Here is a 16696-nt window from a genome sequence, read left to right on the forward strand (position 1 = left end):
CTATGGATTATAATAAACTTGTCATTCTTAATGTCTCTGTACTAGTAGGTTCTTCTTTCTGGAAAGTTCTTCCCTGAGATCTGGTATGGCCCAGCTGACAACTCCTAAGAGTGGTCTTCCTAACCACCCAATCTTATTTACTTCCTATTATATTACTTTATTTGTTATAGTACATTATCACCCAAGTACTCCATATTTGTTTTCCCAGCATCTATTACAGTGTCAGGCACCAGTCAGGAGTGAATACATAATTTTCCAATTGGTGGAATGATCTTTAAGGGTTATTCCCTCTACAAAGAGTAATTTTTAATCTTCTTGGTCCAATTCACTTTTCAGAATTGGATTAAAATCATGAAATTTCTCCTAAAAAATTTACATGCAAAGAATTTTGCATGTAGCATGAGTCGCAGACCTTAGACTAGGAATCTCAGCTGTAAAAGTGTATGTATAAATATTAACAAAATTAAACTGAAATACTGAGCTAAATATCTCAAAGGCTTAACTATTATGAACATCAGTATCCTAACGTTAGTACATTTATGGTAATATATCATATGATGTCTTAAAATATTTTGTGACCTCCAAAGGAAAAAAAAGGATGATCTATAAATGTCGTATATTTTATTTATATGCTGGGAAAGATTTACAGTTTATAGAAAAAGAATAATAAAAATATATTTCAAGTAGGCAAAAGAAAAAAATGAGAAAAGATTAAAAAATAAAAATAAAGTTAAGAATGTAAGATAGGGCCAGGAGAGAGATTCATACTCAAAATTTATGCCATGAAATTCAATTCTTGCTAGAAAAGAATGACAAATTTTGGTCTGTTTTTTAGCAGCCAATGTGAAAGAGGAAAAAAAAAATCAGTTATGCCTTGCAGAAGATCAGATTATATATACATGCATATATATGTGTGTGTATATGTATGTATATTTTATACATACATGTATATGTATATATGCATATATATTTTAAATATGAATATATGTTTAATAGCAAACTGTTTAATATACTCAAGAAAGAAATTTGAGTATAGTAATAAGGAACAGAGATTATATTTCCAATGTTTGTTTTTGGCAAGTGTCCATGTACCTAATACTGAAATAACCTACAATAAGATGTTCAAAAATAACTAGCACCTTGGATGTTTATAATTAATATTTTATGACTTTCTGTAATTTTTTGTTAGCAGTCAGTCTTATGGAGAAAAAGAAGCCTTGCTAGGTCAGTGAGACCCACCTCGATCTCAGGAAAGGAGGGATGGTTGAACAGACAGGGAAGACAAAGGCTTTCTCCATTTTCTTACATCCCCATTGGACTCCACCCCATTCCATACTTTCCTCTATTGAACACTATTTAAATAATGTGCAAAAAGTTCTCAAACACCCCTTTAAGGGGTATGCATCTAGGACATTGACTAACACTAGTTATTCTAGCTAACCTCAATTTCATTGGATAGCAGTCCATTGGGGACTTGTGTGCCTTCTCTCTTTGAAAAAGCAAATACAATAACTAGTTACTCAGAGCATTATGTGGATTTGTGGCATTCTCCAAAGGGCTATAAATGGATCACATTGACAGCTTTTTTGTCATTCTTAAATGGAATGTGTTTCTACCCCTTTGTGTTAAATCGAAATCAGATGGCATTTCTTATTTCAATGTGGAATGTTTTCACTCATAATTGCAAAAGTGCATTCATAACTGATACTATTCTAATGTACAAAATTTGTCTTTCATTATTGGGGGGGTCTGTATTTGGAATGTAACTGAGGGAAAACAACTCGCACAACATTTTGTTTTGCCTATGTAGTGAGATCCTGATACAGTTTCTAGAATTCTGTCACCATATGGACACAAAGACAATTATACTGCATGTAATGACATGGATTTTAGAAGCAAAGATATAAAAAGACATACCCAGCAGAATGTCCATAATCCAGAGACCTAAAACATTTTTTTAAATTTTGCTCTCCTTTGTCTGCCTGCATATTATGCTCCTAGTCTTTCCTTGCTTTCCTTATAGTGGCTCTTGTCCAATATATGCTATGGCAAAAAATTGTCAAGAATATAATAGTAATAGTGTATGGTTTATATGCTTAAACCAGTTATTTAAGCCCAAGTGAAATTTTTCATTAAAAAAAAAAATCCCTCTCATTCTCACCCATGCTGAATCTGGGTGAGAAAGGAAGCACTTCTACTTTGATTTCTTAAGTCCATCAACAAGCAACTATAAACCAGAGACACACTACAGGGGGGGAGGAGGGAGTAGGATCAAAACAAGGGGGGTGGGAATTGCATGGGGACTATAGCAAGATGAAAATGCATACATTGTGCAAAAATGAAAAATGATGTAAAAATATATAAAATTAAAAATAGCAAAAAGCTTAAAGAATAAGAATATAAAAATATTTTTGTGAACTGTACAATGTTTTGTGTTTTAAGTTAAGTGTTATTACAAAGGATTGAAAAGTGATAATAAAGTTAAAAGGGTTATAAGAAAGAAAAAAGCTCTTGGTGCTCTTATGTTACTGGTCTCAACACTGTGTTTATCTTTAGAATTTTTAAATGCTAGGCTATAGGCATATTTTTCTTGCTGAATTTATATCTGTGTCTATTTTCATACTCATTTCATACACTCATGTTTTCAATAAAGTCATCATTGTTGCCCCAACTATGGGCCAGGCACTGTTAAAATGCACTGAAATATATGCCCACATTTGGCTTACAGGTTGCTAGGGGAGACAGTTGAAAGAAAAACCCAAGAAAGTATGAAACTGAAACTACTGCAAATGCTACAAAGGAGAGACTCAAGGTTCCAGAAAAAGACATCAAAATGATATATAGGAGTGAACTAGACAGGGTTACAAATAGGCAGACCTGGGAAGGAGAGATCAGGGTCAACATGAGAGACTAAACGAAAGCTATGGTGAGCCACAGTGACAAGAGTATGGAGAGCAGGGGTGAATTGTTTGAGTCTGGACATGGAGTCAGGGATTATTACCATGAAAGACTTTTAAGCAGTATCAAAGGATATGCCTTTATCCTAGGACCAATGAGAAGGTTGGTTTGGGAGATGCAAGGGGGCAGAGCTTCAGTTACTTACATCATCAATTTTATATTTTGAAAAAAATATTTCTTGCTACAATGTGGAGTATGGATTGGCAAGGGGTGAAAATAGAACATTTCAGTTGAACTTTTTCAGCAGAGATATACTGATAGCTTGGCTGAGGGGAAGAAGGATGAGATGTTAGTGATTTTTTAAAAGTGAATGAATTAAAGAGATATATAGAAGGGTAAAATTGATAGACCATCTTCTGTGATATTTACATGGAGTACTGAGGAAATGTCAGGGAACACTGGATGACACATTTGTGACAACAGATGCTAAATTCAGTGTTGATATTTTGATTTTGAGATGTCTTGAAAACACAGGACAGAGCAAGCAGATATTGAGTTAAGGGAGTGGAGCTTGTCGGAGACCTTTGGGGTTTGGATATCTTCACATTCATTGTTCTGATAAAATTGTTCTTTTATGTACCAGGCACTAGGATAGGCACAAAAAAGATCTTTTTCATCCCTAATAGAAGATCTGCCATAAAATATATTTCATGTGCTAAATTTAAATACATGCTTATTATGTGATTTAATTCAGTCTTAAAAATGCAACATTTTTCTTCAGATATAAACACTTAATTCTTAGAAAATGATCACATTTCACATTTATTGTGAAATTTCAAAAAAGAAAAATAACATGTCCATTTCTACTTGTTTTTTTTTTCTCATCCTCTCAACTTTCATTACTTTTGTATGCCAAATTTAGAAAGTCTCGCTAAATGTCACTTATTCAGAAAATATTTTCTAGATCAGCATCCTTAACTCTATGTTCATATGCTTTCATGGTTACTGTTTGGCCTTTTTAAATCATCTAATCTTTTATTAACATATTCAAGCACTGAATAGTACACCATGGAAGTCAGAAATGTGAATAAATCTGTTTCCCTAGAGAGATTATAAGCTTTCTGACAGCTCTTGGTACTGCTGTTTCTAGAGCTGTATCTACAGCCAGTTCATATAACATATACCTGAAGGGTGTGATCCTATACCTCTAAATCATATACAGCATTGTAAACCAATGTTGCCTCAATATGTGTGTGTGCACGAGTGCACATGTGTGTATATACATTTGTGTACACATATACATATATATAATATGTGATTTCTGTGTTATGAGTATAATTAAGGATCCTTGGGTCTATAGAAGAAATTACAATGAATTCTTACTCAAGAACTCAGAAGGATCCCTAGAAAAGGTAAGAATTTCAAACAGCAGAAAGCTAGTAACCAGAGCCACAGAGGCAGGAAAAAGCTTTTGCAGGGGAAAATGGTTTAGTATGATGGAGTAGTTATGTAGACAGTAGTAAATGTACTGATCTCCAATCTTAGAAAGCTCTGCTGAGAAGTTTTAGACTTTATACTGAAAAGAACTGGAGAGCTATTAGAAGTTTTCAAGCAAGGGGGAAAGTTTGGGGTTTGGAAAGAAAACTGGAATTACCAGGAAAGCTGGGAAATAATGGAGACTGGAAGCATGGAGGATATGAAATGGGAGGCCATTGCTTGGCAATGAGATGGCAGATAGTAGATAAGTTTCTGACATGAAAATGGCCTCAGACTATAAAAGGAAATCGAACTTCTGTGGGCAAAATGGCCCCAATCTGTTGGATGTGTTGTGGGGAGGTATAGCAATGGAGAGAGAATGAAGATGATGCTCTGGATTCAGTCAGAGTGGCAACAACTGATTTTAGGTTAAAAAAAAAATTCAGGGCCTCCCTGGTGGCGCAAGGGGTTAAGATGCAACATATGAAGCTATCCTCAGCCTGGAGCTACCCACATGGGGCAGCAGACCTCTCCTGACTTGCCCGCTGCTCCCCTCAGCAGTGTATTTTAGTCAGTCTGCCTGTTCTGTTCCCCACTCTGTCTCTGGTAAATCCTCTCACCCCCCCACACCTCTGGCCTGTATCCCAGTTCTTGTATGTATAAATAAATGAAATCTTTTTTAAAAAATAAAAATAAAAAAGATGAAATCTTAAAAAAAAAAAAAAAATTTCAGGAGAAGATAGAGATAAGAATCTAGCCCAGAAAACATCAAAAAAAAAAAAGATTTAAGTCAAGTCATGGGTGTGAAAGATATTGCTGCCAAGCAGAGAAACTCGAGGAAGACCCATACTTATAAGGAGATAGAAAAAGAAAAGTGAGAAAGAAAAATTGATAGACAGATCTTGCAAAACTGGAAGTAGGTTTCAAGGAAGCCAAGGAAAACGTGGATTTCAAGGAAGAAGCCTCAATGCTTTGATGTGTTACATTTACATTATCACTTGGTTGCATCTTTTTCCTTTTCATTGCCCTTCAGAATTGTTCATGAAACGGCTGTGCAGCTGTCACTGCTGTATCACATTTGGGTCCACACTGCACCTGTGTAGCTTATCCACCATGTACTGACTAACAGTGACTAGCCTACAGTCACCAGCAAGCAGTGACTTCCTTTAGAAATTCTTAAGAAAATGACTACAGTGAAAAAGCTCCTTGAGTGTTTTTTAGGAAGGCATGATAAGAGAAAAGAGCTGGATGACATATTAATTGGGAATTAGTGAGTTTATATTTAGGATTTTGCTAATTCAAGCTTCAGGTCTGTCTCTAAGAATAATACAACTGTTATGATAATAGCAACTACCGCCAAGAAAAAGTAGTTTGCCTTTCAATTTTCATAGTAACTAATCAGATCTACTGTTGTTAGTCTGTTTTATCTCAATGTCCCTATGTTGTTCTTTACATGAAGATTTTTAGCACAGCAGACCTCTCCTGTCTCGCCAGCTGCTCCCCTCAGCAGTATATTTCACTCAGTCTGCCTGTTCTTCTCCCCACTCTGTCTCTGGTGAATCCTCTCACCCCCACACACACACCTCTGGCCTGTACCCCAGTTCTTGTATGCATAAATAAATAAATCTTTTTTTAAAAAAAGATTTTTCTGTGACTTTCTTACAGGACAATAAAATACTTGGTTTCTTTGAGGGAGGTGATGTATTTCCTTCTTCCTAATAAGAGGAGTCACGGAAGAAATTGGTTTCCTTTTACCTACATTTCTAAGCAACTTACATCTAAATTATAACTTCAATCATTTGAACTGTGCTAATACATATAAGTAGTATACACACTTCCTCCTTTTTTACTCTAAACACTGTTTTTATTATCTTTATCTGTATTTCATTTTTATTTTAAAAGCCACTCAAATCCTTAAAATAAAGAGTCAGAGTATAAATAAAATACTTTTACTATGAACTAGATGTCTTTCCACTCACCATCTGATTTGAACATCAGAAGAACAATTCATTGAATAGTTGCTACTGTTATTCCCACCCAAGAAATGAGGAACATGAACCTCAGTGACGTTAGGTTCATGTCCACAAATCCTGAATGGGATTTACCCCTGGTCTTCTTTTTCAAATGTGGTAGTCATTTCAACCTTTCTTGCTCAAATTTTTATAGGCAGTTGGTTGATTTGTAAATGACATATGTTGGCTGGCTGGTTTAGCTCTCATTCTGATGAGAAATAATCACTGGTATAATAAACTAGTATTGTTTTAGCAATTTTCTCCTTGATGATAAAACATTCCATGCTTGTATTTCCTTCCTAGATTTTATAACAATCCAAAAGCACATGAAAGAGGCCTCATCCATCAAATATTCTTGATTAAGTTATAAAAATGGAATTGAAGCTTATTTTCTCCCTTCAAATGGTAAGTAACTGCTAATTTGTTGAACAAAAATGACTTTCCCCTCCTAATTTGTTCACAATATATACAAAAGAAATGGAAATCCTGCTTGTGTAAAGATGGTGTGACTTACAAATAATATCCCCATTTGTTTTGGGAATGTTTCATTTAAAAAAAAAAAGAATATTCTGTTTTCAGGTCAATTGTGATTTTTATACATTCTAGTTTATTATCTTTTATCTATTTTATAGTTTGAGTCATTTTGACCTACATGAGTTTTGATCATAAAATAACATAACTCTTCTACCCACTTTATACACACTTCAAAATTCTTCAATGACTAGCATCTTGTGGAGAAAATTGACATGTGGACTCTGGAAATTCACAAGACAGATTTAGAAATGCCAACTTGCTGTGATGGGGCATTTCTCTTCATCCCAGAGCCCTTAGTTTGCAGTATCTACCTACCCCTTTCGGCCTAAGCTCTGACTGTCTTTAATTGGAAAAACTTATTATCACTTTGCACGGGGTTGCAACTGAGTCATCCCAAGTGAGCAAAAGCATCTTATGAAGAAGGAGCCACATTATTGAGTTATTGCACCCGGGTATTGTGCCTAAAGGATTTGAGACAGTGGTTTTGACAGTTTACTCTTTGCTGTCTAGCCATAAAATCATTTGTAATTTTCACTTTTTGTTGTATTTTATTTTTATGTTCTAATGCATATTTAAAGGAAAATGTCTATAATATATAGTTATGAATATTGTAAATTCTCATTTATTCTAATGAATTAGGAAGGTTGGCATTTCTGTTTTTGTGGGAAGGCTGAATTATAGATAACTTTTAAACAAATGTGACTTTGATTACTTTAAACTACATATAGTAACTTCAATAAAACATTACAAAGTAGAAACCCTTAAGGAGATCTGAAATAATAAATCATACCAACATTTTGTTATTAGCATATAGATTGGATGTACGTAGGAGCTCGTAAAGTACCTGAGGTTCACTGAAAATTGTTTATTCTGTGTCTAAAAAGTGTACATAAGATTGAAAATAAATGTTTAAAACATCATATATTATCTACCTATAAATAAAGTGTTTACACAGCAAAGGTAAACATCAGTCTAGCTCTTGAACAAATTATCAAAAGATTTTAAACTTATTGATGCTCTAAGATAATGAGATATCACCATGTATGCATAAATAACTTAAAGAATAAAATCTGCTGATCCTTCTCTCATATGGGTATTTGTGCTAATGAATCAGGATCCTATTTACACTATTAGTCCCCAAAGTAATTGCTTATTTGAAGAAGTTCTGTCTTATGGGTTTTCAGTTAATTAAATCCATTTGCATTTTAAGCACACATTTTAAATTCTCAAGTCCTATTTTTCATAAACCAGATTCAAATATGCTCATGTAATAATATCTCTCATTAAGGCATTACTCTTTCATTTTTAAAGGAACTTTCAGAATAGCCATATGCATAAAATACTTACTAATGAAATCCAGCCACTATTTTAGAAAAGTCAACACATTAAATTTTTTTTAGTTTAAATCTTCCCATTCCCCATTCCTAGTGGTGATTTAGTATGCCACCCATAACTTCAATTTCTAATTTTTTTGGTTTATTTAATTTATAAAATGATGTTTTTGCTTTGATTTTGCATGACAATTTTAAACTTCTAATATCCCTTTATAATTACAAGCACTCTTTTCCCAAAGAGTAGCTTTTTCAAGGTATAAGCATATTAACCGACTGATGTTGCCAATCCAATTAGATCACTAAAATACCAAGTAAAATTCTTCTAATTCTAAGGAACTGAATTTAATATTGCCTCGTGGTTTTCAAATATCTGAGAAGTTGAGAATTGAAGGACTTTAATGACAAAGTTTGTAAATGCATTCATTATATTCAAACTATAGAAATCTTTCAGAGCTACCCTAGCTTGGAACTTGAAAAAACTACTGAAGTTAGGAAAGCAGAAGCAGCAGGAGGACAGCCTAGGTCGGGGGAGGAACCACGGCATCCATGCAATGGGCCCAAGGTTTAGAATAAAGAGGATAGCAAGGACAGACTGGAGAAAAGGCACACAACAGCATGATTTGGAAAGGAAATTTGAAATCATGATCAACTGAACTATCTATTTATCTAGTTTCTAATTTCCTTAGGTTCATTCATTGGTTTCTCTTTGCAGAGACAGGAAATGCATAATTTGGATACACTTAGATTGAAATTCTAGCCTAGGAATATATTTGAATCACAAAAAAAAGGTAGAAATGGAAAAAAAGGAAGAAGATATCCTAAAGTTAGAATAAATATGACAGCTATATTGTACCTTTTAGCAGTACTGGACAATAGTGTGTTTTTATTATCACCTTAATAAGGCATTATACTATTATACCATCAGTATGAAAAGGAAAACCATTTTTGATGACTGAAAAATTCATATACTTTATAAAAAATTTTCATTCAATTAAATCTTACTGATTTATTTAAGCGATGATCTATATAAAGTATAATACCTATAGTGTCCCAAGAAAATACAATTTTCTTTGTAGCTGGAATTGCCTTAAGGAAGCATTTATTCTCATTTAAAGAAAATAGGAATAAAGCACTTATATTACCATTTGTATAAATGTTTAATACTGAATAAAATATTATTGTTTAGTGTAATATTGATTCTCAGTGTAATACTCCTTCATAATGGCATGCTAATTGGTAAATTAAATCAGGCAGATTCAAAAACCTTGAGAATAGACAATCTAACACTTGTAATTTTTTCATTAGTTTCCAGAATTCCAATTAAAATGGAATTCATCTGTCAGATAAAAGACCGTGGGACAACAAAAGTTCTGTGCTCTATGTCATAGGTACCTCCACTTCGTTCTCACCGCTCCACCTCCACGATGAGATACAGGAGTGAAGAGGTTGGGAAAGAGGGACAATCTTAATTTGTGGATATCACGCATAGAGTAACAGCATTCAAGAGTCAAGAGATCTATACTCACTACAGCTCTGTAATTTACTATGAGACCTTAAGTAATTTACTTAGAATTTGTAAAGACAGTTTCCTCATCAGCTATGGTATTAATCTGATAGTACTGACCCCCTAGAATTGTTGAAATAATTAAAAAAATATATGCAAAGGGGGGGATTTTTGCCCACCATGAGACATTTAGTTTGGTCTGTCACAACTGAAAGAGTTTGTATGCTTCTAGTATCTGGGAGTAAAGCCAAGGATGTTGCAAATCTTCCTAAGATGCAGACGGTCCCCACAACAAAAAGTCATCTAGTCCAAAGCATCAATAGGACCATGGTTGAGAGACCCTAAAGTAAAGTGAAGTAATTTATGTAATGAGCATAGTGTCTGATACACAGTAGGTGTCAAAATAAATTAGTATTATCATTGTTTATTTGAGAAAGAACTCACAATCACCCACATAGTACTATAAGTAATTCACTAAGTTCATCCCAATACAGTTAGTCATGCCTATCTGCTAAGTCATCTACTCGGGGTTGTCAATTTTTAGGTGTTTTGGGAAAAGACTGACCCACTTAATACTTGACTACTCTAGAAGTCCCATAGATAGGATTGTAACAAAGTTTATGGGCTATGATTTGATTCATACCATTTCAGAAATCAGAAGAAAATAGAAAAAGACAAATAAAAAGTATCTTACAGTATAATATGAGCATTAGTTTTTAACTTCTGTCATTATTAATGGCTCAGGAGTTTCCCAATGACTCTCTACTTATAAAATAAACCCATATTTGGACAAGTGACTAGAAAATATGATCTCCTAGTTAATATAAGATCCTCATTAACTATGTATATGTTACCTGAATATTATCAATTTTAAAACCAGTTGAATGCAACAAAACAGTTTTTGCTTAATGTGAAAACATTTTGAGAGAAACTTGCTTAATACAAGATTTTCAAAGTCAGGCAGACCTGAGTTTGGATTTCAGCTTTATAACCTTCAGGCTGCGTGACCTTGAATGATTTGCCTACTTTCTCTGAACTTGATTTCCTCATCTATTTAATAGTCATAAAATTACCTCATAGAGTTGTTGAGAAGACTAAATGAGACATACAGCATGGCATATATTAGCGGTTAATAAATAATGGCAGTTATTATTTTCATCTTATTATTTATTCTGGGAATGATAACTGGTGTGTAGGTACTTTTTATCAGCAGAGACAGTTCATATTACATCCATTACATAAATAAACAAAAATCCTAGACTCACATCAATAAAAGAAAAAACATACATATTATAAATTTGTATGTTTGAATTTGAATTTCCCACTGAGAATTCTTTTAAGGAAAAGGTAGATTTCCTAAATTAAAGAATGAATGATGTACACACATTTTTCTGGCATATTTTAATATAGTTGATAATCCACTTTTTAATTAGCTACCTAATTATAATTCAATAGAAATTTCCCTAGGTAAATGTAGTAACCTACTTCTCAGGCGAAAATGGCACTCTGAGTGGGTCCTCCCACTGTGAATTTTGCACTTTTTAAGGTCCAATTTGTTCTAAACATAAATAGCACAGGAGAGTCAGAGAGAACTCTGTTTTATAACCTAATATTTATGACCACCAAGAAGGTTGACTAGAATGGCTAAATTCATATTTTAGTGTTTTACTTTTATATTTTCTTTGTTCTCTGGAGAAGAACCATTTTTTTTTAAATCCACCCATCATCCATATATTTTAAATTTGAAAAAACACTTACTAACCCAAACTTTGTATCCCCTCATTTTTCCTGGTGATTTGCCTCTTCTTAACTCTTCAAGTTTCCCCAACTTCCAACTGAAACACACCTGGACTCTTTTATTTTTTTCCCCGAGGACTAAAAGTTATCTGAGGAAAACACTTCGACATTGGATAGGCACTTAATTCTGCAACCTGGACCATGTTAATGAGACAGAGTTTTTCTCTATTTCTTAGCAACAGATGTTGAAAGTTGCCAAAACCTTAATAGTTATTTTTTTATCATTGTATGTTCATAACCTTAAAATGTATTCAAACTTGCCATTTAGAGATGTGGAAGTAAAATTAATTGTTTTATTGAAATGTTTCTTCCAACCAGTTTTCAGCATGGTGTAGTTTTAATATAATTCTGAACTACTGTCTATCATTAATTTCTCATTCATATTCATTAGACTTATGTAGATAAGAGAGTCGAACTTTTCATTTTAATCAATTCAGTTTCTCTCCTTCCACCCAGTAGTTTCTCTCCTTTCTCACCCAAAGTTTCTCTCCTTCCACTTGCCCTCTCCAGTATATTTTCAACAAAATATCATTCCTCAAGGTCATATCTGCTTCAAGACTACCATAACTATAGTCTCCTTCTGCTCCTACCCCCACATTCACTGCACTCCAGTCACTCTTGCTTTCTTCTAGTTCTGCCAGCACAACAGGCATATTCCTGCCTCAGGGCCTTTGCACTTATTATTTCTTCTGCCTAGGATACTTTTCTCCAGGAATCTGCATGACTTGCTTGTTTTTTCTCTCATCTCTTTCAAATCTTTGCTCAAATGTCAAGTCAGTAATTACCTTTCTAAAATTGCCTTTTCCCACAATTCCTGTTTTCCATCTTTGATTTATTTCTCTTTATGAACTTGTCACCTTTTGATAAATTATACAGTTTACTCATTTATTTACTCTCTCTCCCTCCACTGCTAAGGTCCATGAGGAGACTCAATTCTACAGTTGGATTTTTGGATTTGTTTTGTTTTGGTTTTGTCTGTTCCTTTATTTTGTTACTCTGTTTTCCACATGTGAGTGAAATTATCTGGTATTTGCCTTTCCCTTCTGACTTAATCCCCTTAGCATAATCCGCTCCAGTTCCATCCATTTTTGTCATAAGTGGCAAGATTTTGTCTTTATTTTTTCCTTTTATAACCAAGTAGTATTCCACTGTGTATATATACCACATCTTCTTTATCCACTCATCTGTCCTTGAGCTATTAGGTTGTTTGCACAACTTGGCTATTATAAGTAGTGTTGCAATGAACAGAAGAATGCATATATCCCTTTGAATTAGTGTTTTTGCATTCTTTGGGTAGTTAACTAGGAGTAGGATTGCTGGATCATATGAGGGCAGTAATTTTTGTTAGTTTTTATTGGACTATCCCAAGCACCTATGCTAGTACCTGGTGTACCCAACAAGTACTTAAATTGAAGTAGAATTTCACCCTTGTTGGTCTTAAATTTTGTTTCCTTCAAAGTCTTAACTTATGTGCATTAGTTTTATATTCTGATGCTGTGCCATTACTATAGTTCCTTCAGCAAAATTTTGAACCCCAAAACTCCCAGTTGGATATAAGAGATGGAGGAAAATAGTTTCCTTGTTTCCTTTGACCAGTGATAAGCTTTAACTGGGATACATTCACATTTTAGCCACATTCCTTTTCCTATTATTTTTTCTATTAATCAGGGAGGTTATCATCAAGATGGTGAATGCACTGAGGTGAATTAGATTCCTGACCAAACACTCCTGAGAATACTGATGTAAAAATGGGTTGGTACAGATAGAAATGCTACACTCTATAAATAGTTAAATGAAAGAAAATTAAGGATTAGTTTCCTTTTGAACTAGGTAAACATACCTCTTCTAGCATACATATTCTAGCATAAATATTAGAATCTTAAACATGATTCAAGAAAACACCTACCCCCTGATGACAAGAAAGTCATAAATACAGTTCATGGCCCCAGATTAGTCACTGTTTATTATTGCTGGCAACACATGGTACATAGGGGAGATCTGGCAATATTTCAGACATCTCCAGCCATTTATCATTTCATAGTGGAAGATGATAAGATATTTCTATCTTAACACCCCCTAAAAAAGGAAGTGAGCAAAGAAACATCTGATATGCTTTATTGAGAGTCAAAGGGACACTGACAATGTTAAAAATGTGCTGAGTGGATTACAGGTTTTGTACAAGTTGGTCCTCTAAATAAAAAGATTCCATTTAAAAAAGCAGAAAAAGTAAGTAATAATAAAGGAAATATGTTCTATGTTGCTTAGTACTCCCTTGTGCCCTTGAAATACATTTCTGAACTTGAGCTGAGAAACAGAAGCTTGATTTATCTCTAAAGCTTGTAAGATTATGAGCAGCATGACAGCCTTGAGACCCTGCTGTGTTAGGCCATGCTGCTGTCCCAACACAGGCTTACAGTTCAGAACAGCTTGATGCAATATCCAGGGACCCAGAGCACCCTCTCAATCTAAGATTTCTTTTCTTTTTAATCTATAAAAATAAAGCAAAGCATGTAGCATGTTAATAACTTCTGCCTTATTAAAAAATTCAAACCCATTTTCGCTTTGTAACTACTATCTCTGTACAAGTGAAAAAACATAAAACCCTTGAGAGAGGACTTAAAAATGTGACTAAGGATGGGGATGTAAACAGCCAAGAACTCTGTTTTAAAAATGGTGGCTATGAGCCACTCAAAAGATTTTAACAAAACCAATAACTCCTGCAATGCTCTGCAGAATTCCAAAGACACCATTAAAAATTTAATAAAAAGTCTCGGCTTGGTTTTGTGTATGCTTCAATAGCAAAAAGATATATTTAATGCAGAGAGTGTTGAATTTGAATTAGTACAAATATTATTAATTTAATGTTCATACTGCACTTTATGGTTTATAAACTGCTTAGCAGTAATTTTATATATATTTCCCTCACAGCACCAGAGTAAAATATATCAACATTTTATTTTTCCCATTTTATAGATGAGGCAACCTTTAATAAGTGATCTATTTCTTTCCTGTGCATATTGGTTAACTGGTAAATGATTAATTTATGTCTACATGAACTTCATCATGCAGAGTATTTATTTTAGTGTGAGTTGGTATTTATTTTAACCGCAAAGCATTACAGTACCCAATTATATATGCATGTTTTAAAAGCAGTAAAACAGCCACCAGTAGTTAATGCAACATTAAGTCAGGGATTTTAAATCCACAGTAAATTCTGAGCTAGGGTATTTAAATCAGCCATCTCCCTTTCTCCCCTCTAATTTGTGTGGATGAAAAATGGCCTGTCTATAAATGACCACAGGGCACCTGTCCAGCAACACAGAAAAGATATTTAAAATCTTAATTATAAAATAAAGAATCAGAAGGTTTATAATTACATTTGGCAAGAGTGGAAGAGTAAACAAATTTGATCATTTATATCTGCCTGTGGAATAACCTGTGATTATGGGGGTTCAATCTTGGTCGGTCCCTTCTTTGTTTTTTTGACTTTATTTCTTCCTTTTCATTTTCTTTATCAATTTTTGCATCAGTAAAATGGTTGTTGTGGCTGCTCGTATGAGGAAGTATAACCAACCACACATAGCTGACACCCCCTGCAAGACCATTATTGGCATCATTTCTCCATATTGTATGTATTGAGCTATAAGTAAAATTGCTTCTCTCAATGTGCGTGGCACTCTAAAGTCCAAAGTTCTCAAAATTCTCCCTAAACACTGAGCCAGCTAATACTCTTCTAATATTATTTCACTACTTTAATCCTTTAATTCAGAAGACAAAACACCAAAAGTTCAGTAATTTTATCACAAGTCAATTTTTTAATTAATTAGAAATGTTCTTTCTTTACTTGATAATTCATAATTCTCTTTCATTTATTGATCTCAAGACTCTTAAATTTAGCCAATAAAACTGAGATTTTAAAATATTCATTGCAAACAGTCCCTGGCCTAATTTCACATGCAAAAGTTTCTGATAAAGTCTAAATATTGGAATGTTAGCTGTCAAAGGCAGAAAATTTAAAACACAGTGTGTGTGCTGGATATTTAAACTCTTCCAGAATCCAGAAATTGTCTCTTTCAAAATTAAATGTATTTTAAAACCAGGAGAGTATTTGAAAATACAGAAAGTGTTATGATATAAATTTTATGAAAATATTTTTATCATTAAATTTTTTATACAAACTAAAATATAAACCCCATTATGTCATATTTCATTATGTCATATCTAATAAAATAAGAATATATTATGAAGTAATATTTTAATTTGTGTGTTTTGCTATGGAATCTGTTACACAGGATCTAATTAGGGTGTAGAAGTAATAAAAATGAATTTTTTTAAGCCAGGAGCACAGCAACAGAGGAATGTCATTGAATGTCATTCTTCTTGGGTTTCTTGCTGAGAGATCATTTACGAGGAATCAGTACTTCAGTGTGCATTCTTCTAACTCAGAGTTAAATATACTTGATCCTTAAATGGGTATTATATATTATTTTTCCCTATAATGAAGACGTACATGTATACCACACACACACTCATACACACACACACATATATACATATATATGTTAGAAGATTAGTTATCTTACTGTTAAAAACAGAAAAAATACATGTACAATCAAAAGAAACATTTCAAATATTAGAATATAAATTCAATATATGAAGTGTAGAAATTTTATCCTTTTAGAAATCCTTCCAAGTAATAAAAAATCCAAATGAAATGCTAGTATAGCCACAGTTCCAATATCTAGTACCCCAAGGCTTTTCCCAGCCCCAGACTTTTTTGATGGTATTTATTATCCCCATTTACATTCATTTGACCCATATTACAGCTTCAAAGTTGGACATATCATTTTCCCCTGAGACCTCCATGTCCTCATATAGCCTTACAGAAGAACTGTGAATTTATATCAATTTCTGGTGCAACAATGAACTAAATGGGCAGAGAACCAGGTTAGATTCCCTTACACCTCCTCATTTTCCATCATCCTATCACAGGACACGAGATACAGTGAACATTCCATTATTGTAAATGCTGAATTGGCTCCCAGGTCTGTCCTGTAACCCCAGAACCCACTGTCATGGTGTTTCTGTTTTCATTGTTTGTCATCTTTTTTACCTAAATCTGTTAGCTTTGCCAAAAGAAG

General features: G+C 33.7%; 1 protein-coding gene across 3 annotated transcripts in view; it reads left to right on the forward strand.

The window, feature by feature from the left end:
* RHOBTB1 (Rho related BTB domain containing 1) overlaps positions 1-16696 on the forward strand; it is a 120938-nt gene that overhangs the window by 7187 nt on the left and 97055 nt on the right. For all 3 annotated transcript variants that reach the window (XM_037497213.2, XM_037497216.2, XM_054690611.1), the window contains exon 2: positions 6690-6791. The gene's annotated coding sequence lies outside the window, so the exon portion shown is untranslated. The remainder of the gene's footprint in view (positions 1-6689; positions 6792-16696) is intronic.

Source organism: Talpa occidentalis, unplaced genomic scaffold (genome assembly GCF_014898055.3).
Source record: "Talpa occidentalis isolate TD23 unplaced genomic scaffold, MPIMG_talOcc4v2.1 talOcc4.8, whole genome shotgun sequence".
In the NCBI taxonomy this organism is placed as follows: domain Eukaryota; kingdom Metazoa; phylum Chordata; class Mammalia; order Eulipotyphla; family Talpidae; genus Talpa; species Talpa occidentalis.